This window comes from Phragmites australis, chromosome 9 (assembly GCF_958298935.1).
Source record: "Phragmites australis chromosome 9, lpPhrAust1.1, whole genome shotgun sequence".
NCBI lineage: Eukaryota > Viridiplantae > Streptophyta > Magnoliopsida > Poales > Poaceae > Phragmites > Phragmites australis.
This window is the reverse complement of record NC_084929.1, coordinates 26303307-26309529: the sequence shown is the minus strand read 5'-3', so window position 1 is coordinate 26309529 and position 6223 is coordinate 26303307. Positions and strand designations below refer to the sequence as shown.

Below are 6223 nucleotides of genomic sequence, written 5' to 3'. Positions count from 1 at the left end.
TGGCTTCTTGTTCCAGAGTGAGGTCTGCCCCAGTTTGGAAAGTTCGGTCGGGGTGGTCCGTACATGCTACAATATCTTTGATATCCCCCTCCGGTCGTGGCTTTGGAGGGCCATGTTGTCTAGGGCGCGCCGAAGGGGGGTCTTTGAAGTTTTCTTAGGTCATGTCATGGACGCAGCCGCCATTGAGATGTGTGGGGGTGCCTATACTCGATGCGCCTTGCTAAGTCTTGGTCATCGTGGATGGAGATCAACCCCATGGGACCGAGCATCTTTAAGCAGAGATAGTTGTGATGGGGAATGACTCCAAACCTATTTAGAGTCCCCAACCCAAGATAACATTGTAGGAGTAGGGTACGTCCACGACATCAAAAGTGATTACCTCGGTTCACACAGTGGAGCTTTCGCTGAAGACGACCGGAAGTTCTATTTGGCCTAGGGCATCAAGAGGGGCCCTATTGAACCCCTGCAGGGGCCTGTGGGTTGGGGAAAGATGGCTTCGCGGAATGTGGAGTTGTTCGAAGACATGTATGAAGAGGAGTTCCACCGAACTGCCCCCATCTACCAGCACCCTCCGGACTTCTACTTCGGCGATGTTGGTTGAGATGACTAAGGCGTTAGAGTTGGGGAGTTTTACCCCTTCGAAGTCATCGAAAGTGAATGTTATGGGGGCTTCACTCCATCTAGGGGTTCTGATGATGGATGCGGGTTGCCCCAACGTGGTTCACCCCACGTGCGTAATCTCGCCGCTGCCGTTTTGAGAAGCAGCTGGAGCTTCCTCCCCCTGTTATGGCAAGGACTACCCACCTGGCCCTGTCTCCCTCATTATCGTAATGCTCCACGAGAGGCGGAGGCGGAGAAGGCAGGGCTAGCTGGGTAGGGTTCTGCAAGGCCATGTGATCAACCAGGCGGCCTGCTGTCGACCTACGACCCTCGAGTCGTTCGCCGTCGGCCCCTTCTACTGTTGGGTAGGCTGCCTGCCTCCTGAGGTACTCCTCTCGAAAGGTTATGAGAGTCCGACAGTCCTTGATGCCATGGCCACGTTTGGCCCCATGCAGGCTGCACTAGTGTCCCTCCACATGGTGTCGTCCTGGGACGCGATGCCTCTCAAGAAAGGCTCTAGAGCACCCTCGATCGTGACCCCTGAGATAGGGCGGGTATTTAGTCCATCAGCCTTAATTGATGTTGTGGATGTGGCGTGTTGCCACGAACCTTGCGCACCCCAGAGCCCTCAGCCTCCTCGGGGCCTCTTTTTGTTGCTGGTGGAAGCATTTGGCCATGGTGGCCTGCCCGCCTCTGCTGGCCTCTATGGTGAGGGCGTATGAGCGAACAAACTCCTCTAGATCCGAATCTCCCCTAGACTTGGCTAACTTAGGGGTTCGGAATCCCTCCGAGAATGGTACGACATGCAGGTCTGCTTGTAGAGGAGAATTGTGGTCTAGTAACGGAGCCTCGCGTCGATGGGCCCGAGGCTCTGGATCCTGCGTACTAGCTGCTGGTGGTGACGAGGGGCTGGGATGTCGAAGCTCCCACCGGCCCCTAGAGCCCCAGCCAGCATAACGCTGGTCGTTACGGGAGCAGCCATGGTCAAGCCCGTGGGTCGCTGTGCGGCCTATAGGGCTACATGCAACTCCTCCAGCTGAGCTTGAAGGGCCACCACATGCGACTGCTGGTTGGCCATGGCGACGTTTGTGGTGATGGCTACGGTTGCGGCCCCTAGGGACATAGTGGGGTCTCGCTACGCCGTTGTCAAAGGGCCATCAGGCCGGCTGGCCCCTTGGCGCCAGCCTCAGCCTGGGTCCGGTTGCTCTTGCAGTGATTATGTCAGCTGCAGCCCTTGGGGACGCAGTGGAGGCCTCGCTGTGCTACTGCTGGAGGGCCTCCGAGACGGCTAGAAGCTTGGAGACCTGAATGGCCTTCAGAGATCCGTGATCTTCAGACATAGTGTGGTAGAGCCAAGAGGCGTCGGGGTCCTTAATGATGACCCCAACAATTATACTCATCCACTAGTACAGTAGTACAATGATCTAAGATGTTAAAGTCGATGTAGATCGTAACCTTTCCTATAGCTGTGGAAATTTGCGTGCTTTTTTAAAACTTCTATGTAAGGTTTCTAGTATCAAATGTGTATAACTTTTAGTTTTTGAGCCAATTCTAGCTGATATGCTCCCAATGTTGGAAGGAGGGAGGAGGGGTCTCGGGGTTTAACTTATCGACCATCCGTCGGTTACCGAGCTCAGGCGGTTACCAAAAATTCACGATTATCGCGATAACCACTCGAAATTTGGCTGAAATTCAGACAAAATTCATTTGCTAAAATTTAAAATTTAGTCAAAAATTTGTCAGAATCACCTCTCAGTAACTGGTCGAATCAAGCGATTTTCTCAAATTTTCCATATTGTTGGTAACCACTCGGTTTTCTCAATTTATCGAGCGGTTTTCTTGATTTTCAGTGAAGTTCAACAAAAAAAAAACCTAAAAATTGGCTCAATCTTGTAAATTTAATAACTAATTCATTTGAGCTTCAAATCAAGTGAAACAAATTTTGTTGGTTTCTAAGTTAAATGTATAGTTTACTATTTGCTAATCCAAAAATCATAAAACTAATTTTGTTAGTCTTCTTACAAGATCCTATGTCTTCTAAAAATACATAAACTCATGAATTAGTTATTGTAACATGAATGATTATGTAAATGTGTTGTGACTAAATTAATTCATAACTGACCCATCACACCTCTAAAATTAGTGAAACCACTTTATTAGTTTATTTATACTATACTTTATGTAGGAAAAATAATAGTAGACATGAAAAAATTAATTGTAGTGCTGTTTCTTAACATATTCACTTTATGCTTGTGAACTTTGTAAACATTATAGAGAAATTAATAAAACTCTAAATGAAGTAAAATTAATTTTAAAGATCATCTTATGATACGTCCTACGCAAGAAAAATATGTTATTACATGTTAAGTTTTTCTTAACATGAGTTAATAACTGAACCGCACGCTTTAACTTTTTTCATTTTTTTCAAACGTTCTCCCTACAGAATATGATGCAAAAGATATTATTTTTGAATTTTTTTTAACAAAAGATGGCTTACACAGGAAAATTGTGTCTAGTTTTTTTAAGATTTTTTTGAATTTTTTTATTTTTTAATTTAAATTTAGTTATTATTTAGTTTCTGAAACCGAACAAAGTGATAAGATCAGTAACCGCCGATTACCATCGATAAATTGAACGGCGGCTTCGCTAGTTCTCTTTTTCTCGGAATTGCAGCCGGAGTCGACGACGGCACATGCATGGCGGGCCTCGCATGTCCCCTTCCGTCCCCACCAGGCCACTGCACCCACCTTGGAGAAAAGAAGGATGGGACAAAAAGAACATAAATGGGAGAGAAAAGAGGGGGTCGGGTATTGGACAGCAACGTGCGTGCGTGCATGCACGGAACAATTTTCCTGTGTAAGCCGGTGCTGGCTGCTGTGTGCGTAATTTCGATCGCGACAGCCTCTCGGTACCTGATTTCTGAAGAGCCAGAAAACCTTGTTCTTCCAGAGATGAGACAGTTTATAAGCGTACAAGTTGTCCAAACGACCAAGTTGTCGATATGTCCGAGTGGTTAAGGAGACAGACTCGAAATCTGTTGGGCTTTGCCTGCGCAGGTTCGAATCCTGCTGTCGACGCTTTTTTTCTTCTCCTGTTTTTTCTGTTTCTTTTTTCGCCCCCTTCAGTTTGTTTTTGGTTCGGCCAATCCGTCTGACCCACATGGTCTTCATCGGATTGGCACTCACGGCCCGCTGCTAAGCCATCCGCGCCACGAGCCCAAGGGCCGAGACAGCCGGCGCAATTGCAGAAGAGACGCGCACAGTTCGGGCAGGGGGAGGCCAGGGCAGTAGGGTCCAATGAGCCTTCGTGGCCGAGCCAGCTAAAATATATGCCAGCCAGGCCCGTGGACCGCACCGCGCAGCCGTTGTTGTTAACCCTCAGCACCCCAAGTGAGCCCATGTTCAACGCCACGATATGCCTATTGACTCTGTTGTACCCGATAGGTGGAGAAATTAACCGTTACAGGCCCATGAGTGGAAGAATGCCCCCGTACCCAGCCCCTAATAGGGGAAACAGAAAACGGGCCATTGCCATCTCTAGCCTGAGTCCCTTCCCTGCGAATCAGCGATTAGAGAGTGGGGCGGTTCACCGAAATCCACGCGTCTGTCGGCCCAATCTCGCATCGATTTCGGCAGCCGGAGCCCAAACAACGCCTCCATTTCATCTTCGCGTTTGTTTTGCAGCGCTCATGCCGCGACTTCGATTCAAAAAATCATTGCTGTACCACTGCTCCTCAAATCATGAGCCCAAGGACCAGAATCCAGAAAGTTCTTAGCCCTCCGAAGCCTCCAGTGGATTTTGACCGAAAAGCACCCAGCGCAGCCCATTATTGGAGACTTAATCTACAGCACGTCAGTAGCCACCGTTCATCATTACTGGAACACCACGAAGCCGCGTACATGTAGTTGGCTCACTTGACTGCTTCAGTGGCCACGTGTGCGCTTTTTGCGCTCTCTTTCTGGTTTCCAAAACACGCGCGCTCACCCACTCTGCACTCGAGCATGTGCTGGGGCTGCTTGCGCGAAGCTCCGATCAGTTTTTTTTAGAGGAAAAAGTTATTCAACTCTTACCACGATTTAATTTTCACCCTTAACTTTTGATCGAATCCATTTACGTCCTTTATCTTCTAAACTATCCAAATATACCCCCTACCTGATTTTCTATCCGACATGGTGCTGACGTGAATAACAGGTGATGGCAGGGCAAGAAGTAGAGTTGTTTTCTACGTGGTTTCTTTCTGGCTTGCCCTAATCTCCAATTTATGCCACCCTTGCAAGCAGCTAGCTCCAACCCGCTCCACCCTATGCCTGTCCCATGCCGCCACTTCCCGTTCTCTATCCCCTTCCATCGATGCTGGTCGGTTCAAGGTACACCACCTTAGTGTCAGAGTTCCTCAACGAAGCTATTGTAGCAAAACAAAGGTAACATCAGTGGCGCCACCATGGATGTGTGCAGATTTGCTATATTGAATGTGTACGGATATATGTAAGTATATAGTTCAACAAGTAAAATATAGAGCACTCCGGTTTGATGCATAACTTGGCAACTTGAGTGGTAAAAGCTTTTATTAATTGGCACATTACATTCCAGTGTGCGCTGAGAAACTCAAAGTTCTCAGCTTACAACAAAAATAATTTCATCCTACTACAAAAACTACTGACACCAAAAGCACAAAACAACATAGCATATTCTTCTTCGTGGCTTCCACTTCCTCCTTTAGGCTGGCTGTTGCTTCTAGGAGGTCAGCTACGGCACCTCCAAACCGAACATGTACTTTCAAGAGCCATTCCATCTACAAGCTCACCCCAAAGAGCTTATTTGCAAGAGTGAATAATAATAATAATGAAAGAGCTCATTGCTTGGCTCCATGGGCAACCATGAGGTTTGAAACCTTGTTGCGTGCAGTAGCAGAACCGATTTTGTTGGCAAGTTACCCGATTTGGAGTGCGTTGCGATGTCTCCTCAGCCGTCGTCGTCCCTCCCACAATGAGGCAGCTATTAGCGACTCTTGCGACCGTGAGTCCCCTCGGTGGCACGATGGTGCTAAACCAATGGGAGCGACGACGCTGGACCTAGAGAGGTCAGAGAGGTGTGGACAAACAGTGTAAGGATGACTGGATATGTCCCATTGCCTACTTGGTGTTAATTGCTGTTGAGAGGAGAGAAAACCGATTAAGTCAATGCCATGTCCGTACCACATGGGGTAGAAAACTGCTCAAGAGATGACATTCGGATGGTATTAGGAGATGAGAGACGTAAATGGATCTGAACAATAGTTAAGGTGAAAACTAAAAGGAGAAGAGTTGAGGGACCAAATATGGATATTTTCCTTTTTATTGCCAAAGGTCCTTTTATTTTGTTTCTGCTTTTTTTTTATTATGAAAGGTCCTTTTGTTTTGTTTCTGCTTCCAAGCTATGTAAAAACGATTCTAGAAGGGTTCGTGACTTGTCAGTCGTGCTGACTATTATGAGCCCCTTCAGATCGGGCAATAGAGATGAAAACAATCGAAAACGATCGGAAGAAGCTTTCACTATTTTCACTTTCATATTTTTTCTCGAAAGCGAAATCGAAAATGATAGTGCCGGAAACGAATACAGCGTCGATATTACAGGAACATCGATA

The 6223-nt window shown here is 47.3% G+C and overlaps 1 non-coding gene across 1 annotated transcript; it reads left to right on the top strand.

Annotated features, from left to right (window-relative positions):
• The first annotated feature begins 3595 nt into the window (after positions 1-3595).
• TRNAS-CGA (transfer RNA serine (anticodon CGA)) lies at positions 3596-3677 on the top strand. Its single transcript has one exon. It is a non-coding gene; the product is annotated as a tRNA-Ser (tRNA).
• The last annotated feature ends 2546 nt before the right edge of the window (positions 3678-6223 follow it).